Source organism: Lepisosteus platostomus, chromosome 1 (genome assembly GCF_059453375.1).
Source record: "Lepisosteus platostomus isolate fLepPlt1 chromosome 1, fLepPlt1.hap1, whole genome shotgun sequence".
Classification (NCBI taxonomy): domain Eukaryota; kingdom Metazoa; phylum Chordata; class Actinopteri; order Semionotiformes; family Lepisosteidae; genus Lepisosteus; species Lepisosteus platostomus.
Genome location: NC_142611.1, coordinates 82,041,398 through 82,065,245, shown reverse-complemented (window position 1 = coordinate 82,065,245; position 23,848 = coordinate 82,041,398). Strand labels below are relative to the sequence as shown.

At 40.9% G+C, this 23,848-nt stretch overlaps 1 long non-coding RNA gene across 1 annotated transcript; it reads right to left on the bottom strand.

Annotated features, from left to right (window-relative positions):
- Nucleotides 1-1,967: 1,967 nt before the first annotated feature.
- On the bottom strand, nucleotides 1,968-4,355 carry LOC148679046 (uncharacterized). Its single transcript, XR_015926713.1, has 3 exons — nucleotides 4,142-4,355; nucleotides 2,766-2,832; nucleotides 1,968-2,169 (listed from the first exon to the last, which is right to left on the bottom strand). It is a non-coding gene; the product is annotated as an uncharacterized LOC148679046 (long non-coding RNA).
- Nucleotides 4,356-23,848: the final 19,493 nt, after the last annotated feature.

The window sequence follows — 23,848 nt, the reverse complement described above, 5'->3', positions numbered from 1 at the left end:
AGAAACATGAAGCATGATACTCTATTGTTATTTTTTAACAATATTTTCAAAGAGACTGCTTCCACTGAAACCCATAGACCCCTAAAATTCTGGATTCATCCCAGAATAAGATCTATTTGGTATCTAACCTGAACTGTGTCCTTTAGGCATCTTCTGCTTGACAAAAGTAAAATAAATTCATCTGTCAGCGGACACATTTACATTTTTGTGGCAAAGGAATTTCAGGCACTGGCACATGTAAAATAATCTGCGATGTCTGATCGGATTATTGTTAGATAATTGTTTGTTGGTAGATTGGCACTTTTTAAACCAAAAACCAGCAGATTTACTCAGAGATGAGTTAACACAGCCATGGAGCCATCTTGCTGTAATAAGGCCAGCGCCCACCAGACTACTGACTTGCTTGTGATACCTTCGAGTGACTGAAGCAGGTCCTGTCAGCCTTGACCCCTTGCTGAACTCCAGATAACACTTCCAGTATGCCTCTTTCTGAAACTACAACATGCAGTCTGCCCTAACAAGCTATTAAAATGGTGAAACAGCACTCAAGACAAAATAAAACAACAAATGAAAATAAAATAGTGACTTCTTTTGAATTTCCCCGACAGCAAGACACGAAGCACAAGAGCCACCTCCATGTCTAACTTCCATGTTTCTGGCAGCTCTGCAGATTCACCTAAAGGCCTTCCAGCAGTATTCACAGCTCCTTCTCTGCCTGCATTCCCACTGTGTTCTGAGATCAGCAGTAGGGTTTGGTTTAGAGCAAGGACTGGGAGACTGGTTAGATTTGCATTTAGAGTATAAATCTAGTTTTGGGGTTTATGAATACATATTTATATACAGCATATACAGCACTCTGGGAGTGGTATGCACTCCTGAATTTAATAAATGATGATTCATTGCATTTATACAGCACTTTTCATCTTAAAGGATCTCTCAGTACTTAGAATATACTGTATGAACGCATACGTGTGAGTGGTTTACATTCTGGGTAGCAGAGCTTCTCTCCCCACAATACTGGAACACTGCCCCCCACCCCCATAAACAAAATCAGGGACTCAACTAATTAAGGGGCTTTTAATCAAAGCCTGAAACCTTAATTCTCCAGAAAATCTTTGTTGTGATGGTTAAATCTTCTGTAGCTACTTTTTACATTTTTTAAAATTTATCTTGTGGTGTCATTTGCTTTTGACAGTATGTATTGTATAAGACACTAGACAAAATAGTGCTGTTCTTTAGACAATTGCTTTTAAGGTGCTTTATAAAATAGTGATGTGAACATATTTTTTATTTTTGCAAACACAATAAATTAGAATAATAAGGTTTGTCCATCCCACATGAATCCCCTTCACCCATCCCTAAAATACAGTTTTCAGTATAAGCCCAGGTGCAATACAGCCACCACATTGGGGTTAGCATGCCCAATCTTAAATAATTTCAGGGATGTTTAATCTGCAAGTAGTCAACCTGTGTTTTATCACTTAATCCAAAACACAGCATCTCCCACAGTCGTGGGGCTCATGTCGCCTCACTGTGGCTTTGGTCTTGAATTTCTCACCTGGAGAGATGACCACCATGTACTGGCCAGCCAGCATCACATGCAGTAACAGTCCGGTTTTGCTTGGGGCTCCTCGTACTGGCCACTCCTTGCACAGCTGGTGAGATCGGGTTGTTAGGTGGCAATGCAGATTAAGTTAGTTTTATTCATATTACAAGGCATTCGTAAAATAACAAGGTGAAAAGATAAGTGCTATAAATAAAACAAAAGGGTGTATATTTCATTTAAAACAAATGGTAGGAATGTTTTTGCTAAAAAACAATTGGGTTTACTTTAATCCTGAAGAAATTAAGAGGCTTGAAAAAGTGTCAATTTCTCCCCTGTCCATTTGTTCACAATTTATTAATACCTCTCTACAGAGTCAGACAACATTGTTCACTTTAAAAAATGAAAGAAGAATTAAGTGGACATTAATGTTTTTGATTACGTGATTCGCAGTTAAGAGGGGAGTGCTGTTGCAGCATTGGCTCAGCAATATTCCTTTACATCATTATATCTGTCCCCAGCCAGACTTTCACGGGGCCAGTGGCCATGAGCAGTCCTGTGGAGTGACTGTCCATCAGACTGACAGCGGAGGAGGAACAAGAGGAGACAGGTTCACACACCAGCATCTGAGGAGTGAAGGAAGCAAATTTAAAGACAGATTCTGGAAGGAATGTCAATGCGCATAATGGAAGGAAAGGAGAATTAGTTGAAAAAAAAATGATACATCAATGTATAGATGAAAGAAAATACCATTTTCACAAGTCACTACTGCACAACCCTGAGGCTTTCCAATCCCACCATGCAAATGCTATGTTTAAAAGGGCACTGTAATGGCCAACTAACACCATATGCTGCCCATGGTCCGCTGCTAATTTTAGACTGACTGTTGAAATAGCTCAATGAGAAAGTGTCCTTGTGCTTCTATTGCTTCACTGTGGCTCCTTTGGAATCCATGCATTCCAGTCCTTAACCATGTACCCCCAAGCTCTGCATGTCCTCTCTTTTAACTACAGTAGCTTTAGGCAGCTCGCCGGGTTGTAACAATGTCTCCTGATTCTTTAATGTCTCTGCCAGAGCCAGCTCACACTGTGGGAATAGAGAGGGAGAGGGGGTCTCTCAGAATGATGACATTCATTTCATGCAAGGGTCTTGGGGAGAGTCTTTTCAGCATACAGTGCGATATACTGTACAAGAAAAGCATTTAGCAACCATAGTAACTTACATTAAGCATTGTGTCTGACTCCAGTGTAACACAGCTTTCTGGTTTTGCCTGTGCTTTGGCAGTCTTCCTGGAAAATAACGAACATCCCCTTTGTCAGTAAAGTTATTATTTGGAAAATAACTAGCGGAAATTTTAATATTTTTCAACCTCAGTTTAAATCTCTTGATGCAGAGCATAATTGAACAAGGTAATTTTTTCTGACATTTACCTGAATTTGCATTTTATCCTATCTGTAAATGGAATCCTGAATCTGACTTTCTTTACCTGCCTGAAAAAAAGCACAAAATGCCACCCGGGTTCTTGGGTTTGCTGAGGGCTTAATGTTTAATGTCAAATACACACATATATACAGTCTATATGTTTAAATCAAGCACCACATCAAATTGTTGGATAAGAGGTCTCAGGTGGCAACCTGACTTTAGTAAAATCCTTGTTTTTAATTCATTGGCTGGTCGGTACTTTAATGTTCTCTTCCTCAGTGGCAATGACTGAAAATGGAAAAAAAAAGTGCAGACCAAGGTTTTTTTTTCCATTAGCCAAAGTGCAAGGCTTGTAGCTTGTGTCTCAGAAAGCAGGGAGGGGTGTGCCTCTCCAATTACACAGCCCAGGAAGGCTCTAGCTCTAGAGCACACCCACCTTTCAGAAACCCTCTGCTGGCTTATTGATTTCTTAAAGAATGACAAGGAACATGAAAAAGACAAAAGAACAGGACAATAAGACCAATTTAAAGATACAATAGAATGAATTCATTCCATTCTATTTTTCTGATGTCTGTTTAATTAAAATTAACTAGTGTAGATATATCTATCTGTGACATGTCACGATCTGCACATTTTCAGCAGCAATGTGGTGCTGTTAAAATGTTAAGCAATCTTTAGATATTCTGCCCAACAGAACTGTTAAAAAATCATTTTGAGTTCAGATCTCGATTCTGAAAAGCTCACTGTATCTCCAGAACCTCAATACAAACAATAGCCTGATCACACGCTGGAGCCTCTTCATCCTTTACTTCCACTCACACTCATCTTCCAGTCCTTATCAGCCCTCGTTGCAGGTCACTCTGCAAAACTGTCTCAAAATAAATGACAGAAAGACTGTTCTCCACTCTCTCATGTGTTACCTGAATGTAAACGTGCCTCTACTTTGTTCATCTCAAAACAGAGTATAGTCTTAAAGAGGGGCAAGAGAAGCTAAAGATAACTTTTGTAGCTCTAATAAGTTGTTGTATGTTGTTGACTCCAAATTAGCCTGTAGGCAAAAACGCACATAACAGAAGCAGCCCCTACGAGGCTTAGACAAATGATGCATATTTAAAAACCAAGACATGAACAAAGAATCTGATGTAATTCTTCATGCAAGGAATGGAATAAACATACTCTGTAATGGTGTAATCCACATGCAGTACCGCACACTGGGTGGAAGGCATCTCCGATTTCCATAGGCATTTATCTCACTTACTGTACATAAAGACAGCTTCATCGATAAATCCATTTAGCTTTATCTATTTATGTAAGCACATGTGGTCAAGCTACCTGATATCCTCAAGGGGGGCAAATAAAGCAAATGAAGAGCATCATATGATCTTGTAAGTATTCTGCGACACAGCTGTCCTATCATGACAGTTCCTGTTCACACAAAGGTCATTTAAGCCCTGGTATTCTGACCCTGGTTGGCAGTAAATACAGTCCCTGATGAGACACTTTCACAAAGTATTGCAACCAATACTTTTTTTATTGCCATATTTCTTTAACATGCTTGTCTCAATAAAGATTCCTTATAACCTTTCTGGTCAGATGTAACTTGCATAAACTGAGTCAAGTTTGGATATTCCTTGAAATTATGATGAAGTTAAAAATGTTAATAACACTTCTTTATATTATCTAAAATACTACCTTTCTGAATCTTGTGAATAAGCTGATTTTTAGCTATAAGAAGGCACCTTAAAATATTTTATATTTTGTTTTAATGGGACAGTTTTTGTCTTTCACTTTTATGCATGGCCTCAATGCAGCAAAATGTAGTTTAATTTAGATTTTACAAATACAGAAGTTAACATGAGTCTCAGGGTGGAAGCTCACGATAAACCTTTTCTGGATTTCTGGATGTGTCTGTATTTTGCTTCCCTGTCTGAGAACTTGTCTGTAACACCCTGCTGGCTTGCAGTTTGGGTAACTGTAAAATGGTCTTTATTCCTTGTAACAGAGAGACTAATAAAGAGATTTAGATGCTTTATCCATCTGCATTCAGGCATTATGGAGGCTGTGGTGGAACTCCTGGGGTGAATCGAGTGGTGTTAATCAGGATTTGGAAGTTCTGGGGAGCTCTGTTAGCAGTGTTGAATTGAACGTCCTGCTGGGAACACCTGGGATTCGATCACATGTGCATCTCTGTATGAGTGTTCTATCGGGGGAGATAGTGGGGGAGTTTGTGGGTGTCCATCCTGTGCTCTGATAGCAGCTGCAATTTTGCAGTGTCTTGTTCATCTTCTACTTGAAATGTGCGCATTTATCAGAAGTCTGGTGATAATATGTAGACAAATAAATCAGAATAAGACCATTTTGTTCCTAAATTTCACAGCATACACAACCACATGTGCAGAGGGGCATGGAGATTAGTAATTAATGTAATGTAATGTAATTTAATGTTTCTTTATTAGCCCTATACAATTTCTTGCATTAGGAATTCGTCTTTTCGCATACCCCAGCTTTTCTCCATGGAGACACAGACACACAGACAGGGAGAAGCTTGGGGTCAGAGCGCAGGGTCTGCCATTGTACGGGGCCCCTGGAGCAGTTAGGGTTAAGGGCCTTGCTCAGGGGCCCAACGGAGTAGGATTCCTCTGCCGGCTGTGGGATTTGAACCGGCAACCTTCCAGTCACAGGTGCATATCCTTAGCCACAGAGCCACAAACTGCAATATGGTTCCTTACCAAGACATCTCATAGTGGTGCAAATACATATTGGTATTCAAAATCCCTATCTAGATGGGCAGAAAGGCCCCTTTTCATCTATATGCTTTCTATTTATGAATAACCTAGACACTAAAGAGTGTGCATTTCATTAGTGTCTGTCAGACAGGTAAAAAAGAAAAAAGCAGAGAAGCAGACACACGAGTGCACATCTCAAAAACCACTTTCCAAAATAATTACTAAGTCAGAGATTTGTATCCAGGCAGATTTTGTTTTAAATGCTGTGTGTCTCTCCATTACATAAGTGATATAATTGTATTGGGATAACTAGTCTTGCTTGATAAAGATGGACATAGAGTCATTTGGAGAAAACATTTTACCCTCTAAAATGAATAAATTGAATCACAAAATAAAAAGAAATGTCATAACGTCCTTACAAAAGCATAACATTTGAAAATTGTGCTTTTTCTGGTTTGATAATCACGAGAAGTAATAAAACTGTGGGATGTAAATATGAATGTATAAATAATGATTTCAATAACTCAAAATAAAATAGATACATTACTGGAACTCTTTAGGAGCTTGACGCTAATTGTAAGTGGTACATCTTCAGGGTAATGAAATTGATGGACCAAGATGATTTTTAGCAAAAAGAAAAGGTAATTATACAAAATATGGCTCTAAAAGCACTTTAGGGTGAAGACCTTTAAAGGGCAGTCTCTGTGAGTGGTGTTCCAGGACAAAGTGCACTTCGGTGTCTAATCTCTTCTGTGACATCCGCGGCTCGGGCAGCAGAGAGCTCAGGGCACTCAGACAGACTGCCTCGCAGAGACACTCTCAGAGCAACACCAGGGTGAATCAACTCAGAACCTGCTGGCCCTGGAGAAACGTCACAACAATGAAGCATAACTGTTCACTTGTTTGAAAGGTTTCTAGATCATTAAACATCATTAAACATTAGTGTTGAAGAAATGTAAATACGTAAATGTGCCTTAAGCAGAGGGAGTGAACTCAAGATTAGAAGGAGCTACCTGGCTGATCAGTGGGGGAAGACTTAGATAATAATAATTGCTTACACTTATATAGCACTTTTCTGGACACTCCACTCAAAGCTCTTTACAGGTAATGGGGACTCCCCTCCACCACCACCAATGTGCAGCCCCACCTGGATGATGCGACAGCAGCCATAGTGCGCCAGAACGCTCCCCATACACCAGGGAGAAGAACAGAGTGATAAAGCCAGTTCATAGTTGGGGATTATTGGAAAAGGACAGGGGAATATTTGGCCAGGACACCGGGTTAACACCTCTACTCTTTTTTTGAGAAATACCCTGGGACTTAATGACCACAGAGAGTCAGGACCTCAGTTTTATGTCTCATCCAAAGGACGGCACCTTTTTACAGTATAGTGTCCTCGTCATAAACTGGGACATTAGGAGTCACACAACACAAGATGAGCATCCCTTACTGGCCCCACTAACACCTCTTCCAGCTACAACCTTAGCTTCCAAGGAGGTCTCCCACCCAGATACTGGTCAGACTCACACCTTCTGAGCTTCAGTGGGCTGCCAGCTGTGAGTTGCAAAGAGATACAGTATATAGTATGTATTTTGTACACCAGTAGTCAGTGGAATAAAATCTCCTCTTATTTCTACATCATATTTGCAATGTTCAAGTTATGTTTATGTGTGTGCCGTTCTCTTTATTGCCAGCAGCCATATCACCCTGCAACTAACAACTGGCAGCCCAGTGAAGCTCAGTAGGTGTGAGCCTGATCAGTACCTGGATGGGAGACCTCCTGGGAAAAACTAAGGTTGCTGCTGGAAGAGGTGTAAGTGGGGCCAGTAGGGGGCGCTCACCCTGCAGTCCATGTGGGTCCTCATGCCCCAGTATAGTGATGGGGACACTATACTCTAAACAGGCCCCACCCTTAAGATGAGACATAAAACTGAGGTCCTGACATTTAAAAAAAAAAAAAAAGTCCTGGCCAAGTTTCCCATTGGCCCTTACCAATCGTGGCCTCCTAATAATCCCCATCTCTGAATTGGTTTCATTACTCTGCTCTCCTCCCCACTGATAGCTGATGTGTGGTGAGCGTTCTGGCGCACTATGGCTGCCGTCGCATCATCCAGGTGGGGCTGCACATTGGTGGTGGTGGAGGGGAGTCCCCATTACCTGTAAAGTACTTTGAGTGGAGTGTCCAGAAAAGTGCTATATAAGTGTAAGCTGTTATTATTATTTAAGTTTTTGGAGCACACCTCATGCATGTATGTATCTGCCTTCAGATGTCTGGAAATCCCAAGTGTGTGAAGCATTTAGTGTTGAACATTACTTTCTCTTTTTGCTCCTTTGAGACCCACCTAATGATACCTAATTCCACACTAATCTATTCTCTATTCTCTATTCACTATTCACCAACTTGGAATGGCGTGGTTGCTCTGTGACTAAGGATCTGCGCCTGTGGCTGGAAGGTTGCCGGTTCGTATTCTGCGGCTGGCAGAGGAATCCTACTCCATTGGGCTCCTGAACAAGGCCCTTAACCCCAGAGGTGTTATACAGCTCCAGGGGAGCTGTATAAATGGCTGACCCTGCGCTCTGACCCCAAGCTTCTCTCCCTGTCTGTGTGTCTCATGGAGAGCAAGTTATGGGGTATGCGAAATGACAAATTCCTTATACAAGAAATTGTATATGGCCAATAAAGTGATCTTTTATTCTATAGTCTATAGTGCTGTATTTCCATCCCTCTGGGTATTGTAAAGTGTCGCAAAAAAAACTATGAAAGTTTATTATCTTTTTTATTCAATGTTGATTTGGTTTGACTGTCACGCTTTTAAGTGCATTTGTTTATTGATTTATTTAAATTGAGAACTGAAAGGTGCTCAAGACAATACAATCACACTTTACAGTTAGCACTGGGGAATACACTGAACTTATAGAAAGTAGGTTTCTTCCAAAACATTTCTTTGCCAATCTTCGGTTCTGTATCAGTATTATGCTTATGACTAAGGTTTATGACTTGGTTTACTTACAATGTGAAGGCAGTATTTTTCAGCTGCTTGCATGTATTCTTTTGAATCTAAATTTCTTAAGAAAATATTGGGATGATAGACCTTTGTATTTAAAATGCATGTAATTCAATTATTATGCCGAATATGATTATGAGTAAATAGGTCTTCCCATTTACTGTTAAGTGTTTTTCATATAATTTGACATTCCCCACAATATACTCTAAATGGTTCCCCCAGTTAGAGAGTTTCTTCAATAATGTTTCTTGTTCTTTTGCTAATGTCTCATGTTTTTAATCCTTTCTAGTTTGTTATGTAAATCCTGGACCAACAATCAAGCCAGAAGAATTTTGGCTGACCTGTAATTTTCTGACCCACAGTAAGAAACATATGTTCTCAACTCAACTATTAGGGTATTAATCACAGCAGAGGTACTTGAAGGGCAATTTGCATAGTAAGATTAACAACTGATTCAGTCCCAGCCTAAACTGGGTATAATTGTCCTATCAGTCTGATTGAGATTGTGAAGACATTCGCACTTTATAGGGTAATCCAAATATCGACTAATCCACCTTGGACACGTTGGAAAGCATTGTAAGGGGACGTTTTCTCAGACTTTTTGAAATGTAAAACATAATAGAGCTCATCTTTACTCATAAAGTGCTACTGTTATTTTACTTAGAAACAAACAATAGTAAGAAGCTTGGGATTTTAATCTTTCTGCAGCTCACCTTCAATAACTCTCCTTTACTTTCCAATTGGGTGCTGTTTTACAAGAAAATAAAACAAATAACTAAAATGTACAGCAGCACTGCTAAATATTATTAACTCTAAATTGCATAGTAACTTCAAAGGTATTATCTTCGGAATATACATATATGTTAATGCTCTTCACCAACGCACATTGTGATGGCTACTTCTTTAGCCAAATTGCTAAAAAGAAATTTGCTGAAATTAACATTGTGCATGTGCAACTTAAAGAGAGAAGGTGGTTGTATATTTTAAAGTCTGTGACAAGCAAAACTTTGTGCTTTATACAAGATCGTACATCCACACCTCTGATTGACAGAACATTCACTATTTTACCTGTTCTTGTTTTTGGTCATCTATATTTTCTGATCACCAAACATTCAACAAAGCAGTTGCAGCCACAGATTGGACAATTAAATATAACCCAAAGAAATCAGGGCACTCGTTTAATCAGAATTTACCTTTATTTTCACATTGTAACACACAACCTCCAAGTGAACAACAAATGCTCAAAGATTCTGAAGAGTCACTAGAGATGAAATACTAGAAAATAAGATGGAACACACCATTGAGTTACTGTAGTACATATAGAGAATTGAAAGTTATTCTTACATCAAATAGTAGGTTTTCAGTTCAGTTAAATGATGAAACAAGCTGTCTAATTTAAAGGGATTTACATATCTATATTTGTATGTACTTAATATTTCAGTGTTTGGCATGAACATGCATGGCTGAGGAAATGACAGTCCTGACTGAAGGAGACATGCAGGGGAGACAGTCAGGGGTGGAGGGAAGAGGGGAGGGCAGCTGCAGCTGATGTATCAGGAGAATTGGAGGGGACAGCAGGGCTGCAGCCAAGAGCTGGCTGACGTCCCTGGAGAAAGTATGGTTGAAGAAGGAGAGGTCCTAAGAGTCTCCCATCCTGGCTTGGAGGAGACAAACACAAACACAGAAAAAGACAAGCTCTTAGCAGTGCTGCGAGTGAGAAATGTCTGCCTCCAACAAGACCAAAATGCCGAGATCTGGAAAAGAACAGCACAGAGCTGTGGGCAGTCAGGAAGTATTTATGTGTAGGAGAATTTGACACTATTTTCTCAGACCTGATTTTTGCTGTTGATGTCATATGAAACTTTGAACACTTACAAATGTATGAGCTGCACCAATCTTATAGTAAAATGAAAAGAAAACAGACTCAGAGACTTTAATTCGTGCTAAATATTTGCTTTGTTCTTGCGAAATACAATTTTGTTTTCATTTCTTATTAAATCAATATTTAATATTATACTAAGTATTACTGTATCTCCCAAATGTGTTTACGTGTAATACAGTAGATCAGGCTGGTCGAAACTTACAATTAAGCCAGCAACTAAGCCAGCAGCCATATCACCCTGCAACTCACAACTCACAACTGGTAACCCACTGAAGCTCAGCAGGTGTGAGCCTGGTCAGTACCTGGATAAGAGACCTCCTGAGAAAAACTAAGATTGCTGCTGGAAGAGGTGTTAGTGGGGCAGCAGGGGGCGCTCACCCTGCAGTCCATGTGGGTCCTAATGCCCCAGTATAGTGATGGGGACACTATACTGTAAACAGGCGCAGTTCTTCAGATGAGATGCAAAACCAAGGTCCTGACTCCCTGTGGTCATTAAAAATCCCAGGGTGTTTCTCGAAAAGAGTAGGGGTATCCTGGCCAAATTTCCCATTGGCCCTTACCAATCATGGCCTCCTAATAATCCCCATCTATGAATTGGCTACATTACTCTGCTCTCCTCCCCACTGATAGCTGATTCCCCTGTCCTTTTCCAATAATCCCCAACTATCACTCTGTTCTTCTCCCTGGTGTATGGGGAGCGTTCTGGCATACTATGGCTGCCGTCGCATCATCCAGATGGATGCTGCACATTGGTGGTGGTGGAGGGGAGTCCCCATTACCTGTAAAGAGCTTTGAGTGGAGTGTCCAGAAAAGCGCTATATAAGTGTAAGCAATTATTAATTATTATTATTATAATTAACCAATACCCTAGTAAAATACCCCACCTGAAGAAGGCTTCATAGCCGAAATGTTGTGTTTTCTCTCTTCTCTTTTCAGCATGGAATAAACCTATCAATTGTTCCTTTGCAGACTATGCATGCTGACGCAGCTACCCACATGAACTACTTCAACCTAGTAAAATAAGATAATTGATGTCTAGGGCTGACCACAAAAGCGTGGTCCACAGTTTCTTTTAATGGCCATTTTAATGTACAGAAGGATCAATAACACATCTTACAATACACCATGTCTGAGTGAAGATCTTACTTTCCCTTTGAAATCCACTCATGAAATGGGTGCTCGTGTAATTTCTGACTTATCAAGTTCAATCTAAGATAGAGATTACATCAAGGTGGTCTGGCAGCTAATGCTTGATTCTTTTATTAAAAGCGAGAGAAAGAAAATCACTTGTAGCAAAAAAAGAAGACATGACTCACAGTTGAGTCAGTTACTGGCTTTGTGTTGTCTCTTATTCCCACGTTCTGGAGGCAGAGTCAGCAGAGTCAATTACTAGCCAGGTACAGATATGTGGTGTGAACACAGAAGAATCTCATTACCTCCTTTGTTTAGTCCTGAAACTCTCACAGAACAGATGGCTGGCAAATTGAGCCTTATCTACACTTCCTGTTTTAACAGCCTGGTCTCTTGTGCTGCTGAAGCCCTGTTTGAGGAGACACTATATTTTTTGCCTCCATAAGGAACACGTTAAACCAACAGCCAGAAGGCAGCACAAATACAAGACTTCCTACACTCAAGATCTACAGATAACCCTTTCAAATATATACATGTATACAGTATTATTATCTTCTCTGTGCTCAGAGCAGGGAGACCCTGATAATTACGTGAGGAAGAACTTTTAAACAACCTCGATCTTTTGTCGTTGGCAAGTAGGAGCAATGTCCATGCCAACAAAAAGAGAACATCCAAACTCCACACGGACCTATTCCCAAGGCTGGAATCAAACCCATGCGGAGCTGTGAGGCAATAAAGCTAGCCATTATAGAGCCTCTTCCTAAATAAATATATATTGATATCCATATATAATTAGTGTGTTCCTTCACTCTAGTACAATAGTCATGTAGCTACTGTCTGGACATTATATGCAGTGAAATGTATTGTAACGCAACGGGGGCTCAGGCGGGCGCCCTTGCCGCATCTGTTCGGCCCCATCCCGACTGGAGGCTCGAACCCGGGACTTCCGCGTCTCTCTGCAGCGACCTAGCCCCGTGAGCCAAAGAGAGATCTCTCTTTGGCTCACGGGGCTAGGTCGCTGCAGAGAGACGCGGGAGTCCCGGGTTCGAGCCCCGGACGGTGCAGGGGCCGACCTAATGCGGCAAGGGCGCCCGCCTGAGCCCCCGTTGCGTTACATTGGTGTCAGAAGTGGGATGGGATAGCCCTTCGCCGGGGACGGCGATTTAAGCGGGGGAGAGTGTAACGCTTACGGCCGACAGGCACTGTGTAAGAGCCGGCATACCAGAGCGGGTGACGTCACCGCCCTTCCCTGTGATTGGCTATCCCATCCCACTCTGACACCAATGTAACGCAACGGGGGCTCAGGCGGGCGCCCTTGCCGCATTAGGTCAGCCCCTGCACCGTCCGGGGCTCGAACCCGGGACTCCCGCGTCTCTCTGCAGCGACCTAGCCCCGTGAGCCAAAGAGAGATCTCTCCACAGCCCAGTAGCTGTGGTCCTGCTATCACAGGGAAGGGCGGTGACGTCACCCGCTCTGGTACGCCGGCTCTTACACACACTGCTTGTCGGCCGTAAGCGTTACACTCTCCCCCGCTTAAATCGCCGTCCCCGGCGAAGGGCTATCCCATCCCACTCTGACACCAATGTAACGCAACGGGGGCTCAGGCGGGCGCCCTTGCCGCATTAGGTCGGCCCCTGCACCGTCCGGGGCTCGAACCCGGGACTTCCCTGTGATAGCAGGACCACAGCTACTGGGCTGTGGAGAGATCTCTCTTTAGCTCACGGAGCTAGGTCGCTGCAGAGAGACGCGGAAGTCCCGGGTTCGAGCCCCGGACGGTGCAGGGGCCGACCTAATGCGGCAAGGGCGCCCGCCTGAGCCCCCGTTGCGTTACAGTATAATGCAGTGAAAGAAAATTGTTTTCTGAGGTTTTCATTGATTTTTTCAAGTATAAAAGCAGAACAGAATATATTAAAGGACAAATCTCTCTTACATTTTCTTCAGTTAACCACCAGACTACTGCACCTGCTCTTGTCCCTTCCTTAACATACCATGAATATAAAATCAGGAGCACTGGGGATTCCCAGAAGCACCTTATGTTATGAATCTGCCCATGTACTGTATGATGTCCAAAAAGCAAAGTTTTTAAAACAATTTTAAGACACTGGTGGTTTCTTTTTAAAGGTAAACAGAACTCATTTACAAGGGATATATGAAGAGTTTTCTCCAAGCCACCATGATTTCCATTTGATTGTAACTCAGTGCGGCTTCCATTTTAAAATATAAAATGAAATTATTTATTTTAATTTATATTATTTTTTTTACTCCACAGCTTCAACCTTTTTTGATTATGATGATGCATAGATATAGAAGTCATCCAATTCAGAAGTCAGAAAGATAATTGCTTCAGGTTTAAAAAAGGCAATTGAGCAAATGTTTTTTTTATATAACCAGAGCCCCCTGAAACTGAAATTTGATTTTAAATATTTTATCTCAGTTTCTGAATATCCCACTGTGGGAATGACAAGGGCCTTTTTCTTTGGCTTAGTTCTGTCCTTGTAAGCAAGGCTTTCTGAAATGCAGTCTCTTGAGCTCTTCGTATCTTCTGCTCACAACAGTTTCAGGTGCTCATAAATCCAAAAGACAGCTCACTGATATCAAAGAGAATAAAGTTTCAAATAGCTTGTGACATACTCATTCCTATATTTTTGAAATACCTAAATATTTCACCACTCGACAATTAAATCTGTTCTACAGTTCCTAGTGGAATGACTAGCAGTAAAAGTAAAAAAGGAAAAGAGATATCATTTATCTTTAAAAATCGGTCCTTCTCCAGAGACATTTACATGAATCTCAGTGTGTGAGAAATGTAAATTTTGCATTCACAGAGAAAGCTTAATGCTTTTCTCCCACTTAGAGTGATCTTCAAGGACCTGATAATAGAAGTCTATTGATTGTATTGAAAAAAAGAAACAAAAAGCAGAACTTGTTTTTTCTGTGCTGGACAGAAGAGACAATATAGATGACGCAATAAAGATCACACAATAAAACCTTCATTGAAATCTTGAAATCCTACAACAGCAGAGGGTTCAAAAGACTGACCACCTCACTGTCTCTTCACCTTGGAACCTGGGCAGTGTAATGTAGGGTCAGCATAAGAACATGAAAAAGATAAAAGAAGGTATCAGCTTCAGCAACATAGCCAGGTAGCTATGATTACTCCCGCAACCATGTGTGTAAAGAAGTGCCTGCTGTCAATGATTTTAAATGCTCTTCCCCCTAGTTTCCATTTCTGTTCCCTGGCTTCTGTGAAGCATGGAAGGACTCTAAATTCAATTCAATTAAATTCAATTTATTTGTATATAGCATCTTTCACAACAAGGTTGCCCCAAGGCACTTAACAAAGCTGTGTGACAGTACATGACATTACAATACAGAAAGAGAAAAAGCCAGAAGACAACAGAGGAGAGGAACCAAAAACTCCTCTGTAAGGAGAAATAAAACCTCTAGGGGTCCAAGGTCAACTGGCTGCCCAACCCCTCTGGGCATGCTAACATTATACAATTCTATAAAAATACTAAATGCTGAGTATTACTGTAAGTCTTTCATCATGTCCTCCTGTGTGCCAGTACTCCATGCAGATCTCTGTAGACCAGCAAATCCTCCTAAGCGAAAGCTATATCCACGATGTCCCTCTTGGATCCATGGCGGTGATGCAGTATCCAACTCAGATGGTGCCCAGCTCAGGCAATTTCCGGACATGTGGGGAGGAGAATAGGATAGTTTGGTCAGAATGGATGTATCTACCTGGAAGGCCAGCACTGAGACACACTTAGTGTACAGCAGGCATGTACAGCAGCACCAGCAGCCATAGTTGCAACGAGCTATGATGTAAGGTGTGAGTAGGCCAGGCTGAAGTAATACTGTAGGTTTTCAGTCTGCAATTAAATCCTGAGATTTAATAGGCTGGCAGACTATTTCATAAACTAGGTGCCCTGTAGCTAAAGGCTTTACCGCCAGCTGATTTTTTGTATTAATATGTGGATTAAGAAGAAGACCTGCGTTCTGTGATCTAAGTAGGCAACTTGGATTGTATACATTAATCGGCTCCAATAAACAGATAGGCACCTGACCTCTGAGAGCCTTGTAATTAAGTAAACGAATTTTGAAGTCTGCCCTGAACCTAACAGGAAGCCAATGGAGAGAGCTAAGTATAGGTGTTATGTGGTCGTACTTTCTACTCATGGTAACAATTTTAGCTGCTGCATTTTAAATTTGCTGTAAGGTGTTGAAAGTGCAATAGGTGCTCCCTGATAGTAGGGCATTACAGAAATCTAATCTACTGTATACAAAAGCATGTATTAGTTTCTCTGTGTCTTTACTGGAGCGAAAATACCTTAGTTTTGCAATATTTCTTAACTGTAGGAAGCATGCCTTTGATACTGCATTAACATGAGAGTTAAATGAAAGCCTTGTGACTAAGATGACGCCTTAGTTACGTGTCGAATCTTTAAGGCAAAATTTTAAACCCTCAGAGTTAAGTGACAAGAAGTTTTCACACATCCAAGACTTCATTGACTTTACTTCATTAATGCAATTAGCTAAAGTGACAATTGATGAGTTGTGGTTAGGTGTAAATGAAATGTATATTTGAGTGTCATCAGCATAGGAATGAAAGTTAATATTATGCTTTTGTATTATCCTACCTAGCGGCAACATGTACAGAGAGAACAAAACTGGTCCGAATAATGATCCCTGTGGTACACCAAATTTGACTGGTGACAGTGACTAAGCAGTACAAATATTAGATATTTAAACATAGTGTTAGTTAAATAGGAGGTAAACCACTTAAGGATGGCTCCACATAGGCCAACCTCAGACTTAAGCCTGTGTAACAAAATATAATGGTCAACTGTGTCAAAGGCAGCACTACGATTTAGGAGCACAAGCACTAAGCATTCCCTGCATCAGTTGCTAACAAAATATAATTTATGACTCTAGTTAATGCAGTTTCAGTGCTGTGGCCTGGCCAGAAACCAGACTGGAATTTCCCAAGTATATTATTTGAGTCCAGATAAGACTGAAGTTGGACCGCAACTATTCTCTCAAGAATTTTAGATAAAAATGTAACATTTGAGATAGGTCTGTAGTTGTTGAGAACTTGTGGATCCAAATTAGGTTTTTTGAGCAGCGGTCTAACAACCACTACCTTAAATTGGTCAGGTACAACGCCTGATGCAAGGGACTTGTTCATCATACTAATTATAGGTCCTGCCAGTACTTCGAGGGAATCTTTAACTAGTTGGGTGGGGATGGGATCTAGCAGACAGGTGGTTGATTTTGTCTTAATAATATTTTTTTTTAGTTCATGTTCATTAATTAATTGAAAAACACTGAAAAGGTGTGCACATTGTTTTTGTACTAGACTTCTTTGAGGCCTGTTTGATTGTGTCTGGAGTCTGATGTTGTACATTTTATTCCCCCTGAAAATGAGTCTGAGGCTTCGAGGATTTTTTTCAACACAAACTGAAATGCAGGAACGAAATCCCAAAATGCTGTATGAATTTGAAAATGGCACTACTAAAGTTAGCTGGTACTGTTGAATCGGCCTTATTTGTTAGATTACCTATTGTCCTAAATAGGTAGCAAGGGTCATTTTTATTGCTTTCTATAAATTCAGAGTAGTAGGCTGAACGAGCTCTATATAGGCCTTTCTTATATTGCTGTAGGCTATCAGTCCATGCTGAATGGAATACTTGCAAACCCATAGACCTTGATTTGCACTCTAGTTTGTGGCACTCCTGATTAAAAGATCATGTGTGATCATTAAACCATGGAGAGTGTCTAGTGGTTTTGACTACCTTAGTCTTTCACTAAGGTAAAATCGAGGGACTTTTTGACCACTCAAGGAACATCTGAATTCTAGTCTAGGTCTAGTGATAGTTGCTATACTCTGTCTATTCACAATCATTTCTGGTTCTCAATGTGAATCGAGACACTACTTTGGTTACTGTGAAGACCTGATAGGCCTTTCATAGAGTGGCATGTTTTATTAAACATTATTATTGTTATTAACGGGATCCAGACTCTGTCCTGTCATCATAGAACATTGGCAATAAATAATTCAGAATCAACTGACAGGGAGGAAGTTTAGTCCTAGAGACGTTACCTTGAAGAACTATTACTGCATTCTACATGGTGAGCAAACAGGGCTCTTGCCCCCTAGTCATCACTGAAAGAACAGGTGGAAGAAGATAACCCCCTGGAATATTTCTACAGCTGCTGTGTGGGTTGAAGACTGCAGCAGTAAAGAGATCTCCAGTCACCTCTGTCTCCACATCACTGGATCAAGGTTGAATTCCACCAAGAAATGTGTGGAGGCTGGTGTTTAAATGTTTCTCCACAGCAAACATGTCACACACAGGTGTCCTACATGCCCAGCTCAGTCTCCAAGTCCTTAAGTAACCAGCTAATGGTGACAGGAGCAGGATCATTCACCAACAGAAAGCAACTGTTCAACCTCTTGAAGGTGTGAGCCCATATTTCCCTTGTCTGTTGAGGGAAAACCATAACCCTCAGCCACAGGAGACAGCCAATGAACCACAGCAGAAGAATATAACCAGAAATGTTGGTAGCAGAAGGAATTCATTCAACCTGGTTCCCTTGTCTGTCTCTTACTATCACAGCTATCCAAGAACATCATAATGATCCCTAAACTACCTAAATCACAATCTTTTGTTTCTATGCCTTTCTATGCATTGGTAAGTGCACAAATTGCACCAGTCTGTTTGATATATGTAGAGTGCACCAAGCTGTGCTGGTGTAACTGAGGAGGGATTTCGGTAAAGACTATCTGCTACAAGATCTCTTTTCTGGATAGAATGTAAGGAGATTCCCCAAGATAGCAGTTTTCCAAGTGAGCTTCTTTCAAATGAATTCTAGACCACGATAACATGGGGTATCACATGTCGTCAGACACAGCTTCATGCTAAAACTAGATCGCTCAAAGTCAAGCGTATTCTCCGTTTCATTTCTTTATTTACTGATTGAACATCCCAGAATAAAATGCTTGGGCATTAGTACTGAAATTGATATTGATTGCATAGAGATTAGTTAAGCTTGAATATTTGCAACTTGAAAATGTAACACCTCAGCTAAGTCCTTGGATGTATTTAATACCAGTACCTCCTAAAATGTTTTCTGACTGTGACTGTTTTTTTCTGTAGTATTGATCACTTCCAGAATCTTCTGTTTTCCTAGGTTTAATAGCATTGCTGCAGACTTTATCAGTATTAGTTTAGTGTGGTTTCTGCTTTCTTATTTCCTTCTCTTAGTTTTCAGCTGTGGTAGTTTCAGATTTCCCCTAAAACAGAATCAAATCAAAACAGCAGGGCAAGAGCTTTTCTATAATTTTGCAATTGGTATTTTTTAGTGTATCACACAGAAAACAATATGTTAGGATATCAATAACAATGTTTCTAATGAGTGTGGGCATTTATGTGGCCGTAAATGGACCAGGACACCCAGAGGTAAGACAGTGCAAGTGTAATTCAATCTAAGTACAATTTTATCTGAGAGGATATTCAGGTGCGTCCCTCAGTATGTCACTTTTACTACCATTCAAAGAGACACAATGCCAGCTGGGGAAGAGACCATTACTGAGCTTTCCATTACGAGCGCAACACGTCAGCCCCATGGCATTGTAGACTTAGGAATTAAAGCACTGGTTTGCTTTATTAGATAATTAAGTATTTTATGAGGAAATAAGTAAAATAGAATAATATTTAAAAAACTTACTTGAGGCTAATGAATAACTTAAAATTCCTTCATCGTAATGCTGAGGATTGGATTATTAATTGATTTAAATAAAATAGTGTATTTGAATCCTTAAGGGCTAATCTCAAAATACTAATTTGTAATACATACAAAATGTTTTAAGATCACATAAATTTGGGGGTCACACTTCAATTTAGGTATCTGTTTAAATGGCCCAGAAACAATCTGTTAACACAGATTGATAGTGTTCTAACTAGCTAGTTAGCTGGCTATCTACTGTATATAAATCTCATCATTATGTAAATGAGCAATGACAGCATAGAGCATTCACTTTTGAACTGCATAAAAATGTGCTTTGTAATAATTGTCTTCTTGTGCCAGTAATAATGTTCTAAAGAGCTATATTAGAGAAACCACACTTAAGTTATTCTTAACAATTGATATGTTTAATGTAAAATGTTTTAATTTCTTTAACAGCTTATAAGATCGACAACTGTTTTACTTATTAGGTAAATAAGATGTGTGTTCGTTTCTTGTTTTACACGTTTTTGTTTACACATGATATTTCTTTTGACTCTAATTTTGTGTTGTTAAAAGTATGTTCCTGTTCATCTCTTCTTCTCACAACTGAAGAATAATAGACTGCAGATGGGAGTAGGTGACTTTACCGTTCTTACTCATGTGGTTTATTCATATCATAATGAATTAATTAAGCAGTTTCTTAAATGATATGAACAGATGGGCTACCGTTATGTTAGCGTACTGGTAGCCAATGGATACCAAGCACAGAAATCTTCATGAAAGGAAATGCCTTCTGCTCGCAGTCCTGTCTGCCAGTGTGTTCCAGTCCTAGTCTCTGTTTCAGTCACTCTGCTCCCACCCATATGCAGACTCTTATCACCTTGCTCTATCGATCTGTCCCCTCTAGCTCCTCCTGCTGGCAGTCTAGCCCTTCCTCCATCTCCCAAGTACTCCCACTTCATCCCAACAATGGAACAAGCTCCTCGTCCTGCCTCTTCCTCTGAACCCGCGCATGACCCTCTCTCAGTTTTACATTTTAACTAAATCTCTTTCAACTTCAATTGCTTCTTCTACACTCTTTGCTGATCCTTCTAATACTGTGTTATCTGCAATGCTGATAACCATATTGGTTATAACCTCAAGATGGTGCCTTTCCATATTGGTTTAGTATGATCGTGGCCGTTAGAGGTGAAATGAGAAACTACGGGCTTGGCGAAATCTTTAATCTTCACAGCCCTAACATGTTCTCTGAAGTGTCACAGTCTCCTTCCTGTTTCCCCAATGTAAATATATGGGCATTTTCTGCAAGAGATGCAGTAAATAAGGTTGCAGGAGGTACAAGATGTCATCTGAGTGTTTTGGAATTGTCCGGAGGGGCCTTGAATGAGCGTGGTATTTATGTACAGTATATGCAGGTGAGAGAGACAGTCTTTATTATCCTGGGGGGTGCAAGTTTTATAGCAGCAGTGTTGGTGTACAGATTGACAGAAGAAAAAAAAGAACAACAATATACAGACATATTTGCACAGAAAGGCAAGTGTTAAGTAATGATATGGCTAGAGGTATGAATGAGAACTTAAATCTGTTGGTTTTGGAGCTGGGGAGTCGGTATCTGCTTTCTGATGGGAGTAACTGGAAGTTATTAAACAAGGGGTGTGAAGGATCATCACAGATGGATTTTGCTTTACGCAAAACACATGTATGATACATGGAGGAGAGGGCAGGAAGATCCACACCAATGACAGGGCGATAGTGATGCAGTGAGCTCTGTTGCAGGGGAAGGTGCGTGGTGTGGATAATTGCTGATGGCGGTCAAGGGAGCTGTGAACAAGAAGGTTACACAGATTAGGTGGTCAGCGATATGAGACGATTGGGCGGTGGGAATAAAGGGTTCCGATGGAGGGATCATCTTGTAAGATGGGAAAGTAGTCATTAATGGTCCTGGGGATAGAAAGTGTGTTGGGATGGTAGGGAAGCACCAAAGGAATGTGGTTGTGAGGTCGGGAGATTCTGATTGGGTTGATGATGCAAGGGCTGTTTCTGGCTTGGATGAGCCAGTCAATAACAGGAGTGGGGTTTCCTCTGTTGATGAAAACAGTGCACTTTGAGGACTTGGTTTTGGAAATCTATGTCATCACAACAAAATCCTCGGAGCCTGAGGAACTGTGAAATAGGGAAAGATTTTATAGTACGTGTGGGGTGAAATGAGATGTACAGGAGATAGGTACAACGTATAGGTTTATTCCATGCTGAAAAGAGAAGAAAGAAAACACAATGTTTTGGTTGTTGAGCCTTCTTCGGGTGTAAGCTTATGTATGGGAGACAGCTGTGTGAATCTTTGGGTTTGTAATAGAAGTTGAGTCCAGGATGGTTAATGGATGGTTTTAAGTCTACAAATGGAAGAGTAGTAGAAGATATTATGAAGTGATGCAGGAAGTGCTCTACCTGGTCATCAGAGCATGTGGCGGCACCGACGCAGTCTTTGATGTATCGCCTGTAGAGGTCAGGGACAAAGTTTGAGACTTCAGGGGCATTTCTCTCCAGAAGGGTGGTGGCCCACTCAAGGGCTTGTCCAGATAATAGGGTGATAATTTCTCTTGCAGGATAATCCTCAGGGTTCAGTTTAAAAACCAAGCAACACTGTGCCAAAAAGGCACGATATTTGGATAGGGCACCATCAGACCTCTCTGGGGTGATTAGAGGTGGTGACCAGTGTGCAGCAAGAGGAGGTGTGGGAGGCTGAGGAGCTGGAGGTGTAAAGGTTACTGCCAATTGACACAGATGATCAGAGAGTTGCTGGATGGTAGTCTGGAGGGGCTGAGAATACCATACTGAAGAAAACCAATACAGGAAGCTACAAGCAGGCAAAACTCAAGAACAAAAGGTAAGAAAAATGATGAACAGGGAAGAAAACAAGAGAAGGAGACGAAAGCAGGAATCAGAGACGAATGTACCAAAGGCTAGAACTAAAGTTCTGAGTCAAGGCAACAATACGGAGCACTGTCTGAACAACGAGCAGGGTTTAAATAGGCTGGAGGAGGGGAGACGTGGTGAGCGAGGGGCACTCAACGAGCAGGGATTGGCTACTGCCGTCTGCTTGGTCTGCACTTCGGCTGCGCAGTTAGAGGTTGGGGTGCCCCCTAGTGGAGAGATGGAGGAACCGTAACACCTATATTGAATAAAGCAGTTAGAAAATGAATGGATGAATGCAACACATTACAAAATTTGATGTAAAACATTATATCTACCCATTGTTGTGACTAGGGAGCAGTTGAGATTCAGCAACTTTACCACGTTTGCTTTTACATTTTGATTACCTTTCTCAAAAGGTTTGGAGGAAAGAGCATTGTTGGGGGTATTTTCTTTTTATTTATTTTTACCCTGGGCCAGGACACAAGTAAACATGGAGAACATAAATTATCAAAAGGAGTCCTGATAATCACTAAGGCTAATTAACTAGCTAACTATACTGTAAACTAGTGAGACTGCTGTATTAAAGATCTACCATTTGACACCGACTGGGCCATTCCTGGTGAAGTCATCAGGCCATTCTCCCTAGGAATGGACTATAGCCATTAAAAGAAAGTAAAAAAAGAAAGAAAAAAATAGATAAAAAGAGAGAAGAAACAACCAATCATCGTCATGCTGTCACGATCGTCATCCCTCCTCTAGAGGGCGCTTGGACCTTTTATTATTAGTTTCATTATCACGTACACCAGTCCCTTGATTCACTGGTATTATTTAAACTTGGTGCCCCGGAAGCTTGGGGTTCTGCATTGGAAGAAGGACGCCCTGAGGCCAAACTAGCATAAGGTCGCCCTATGAGGGCTTAGGCTTCCTAACGGCGTCTGGACCCCTGTTTGCCATCCCTTCCATTCCTCACCGTGTTTTCCCTGTAGCCTTTCTCCAGTCTCTTCCGGATTATACCGTCTGCATAGGGTCCTAAACTACACACCACATAGGAGTCAGGACCGGCTCCCGTTACACACGCTACCTCATCTTCCACTTCCTCTCAAGTTGTACCTAAGTAGAGCTCCTGTTTCCAGTCAGACTTGGAAACAGTTACAATCCAGATAATCCAAACGCTGAAAAGAGTATCAGACTCTGAGCTTTATTATAGAGATTGCTTGCTGTCTTGTTTATTATAAATTCTGATTTCCTTCACATTCACTTGTGGGCTTCTTTTTCTTATGGAGTAAGATTTAGTCCTGGGTAGGATTAATTTTAAATAATATGAAGTGGTTTTCTCTCTGGCCTGTTAAGGACTTTCATTGTATATTAAGATTATAGGGGCATAATTAGGAATTTTCTAAGTACTGTAAGTAGGACTCGGAAACCCATTGAATTGTAAATATATGTGTATAGTATACTGGTCATATAGTTGTGTTACGAGCACAATGGACAC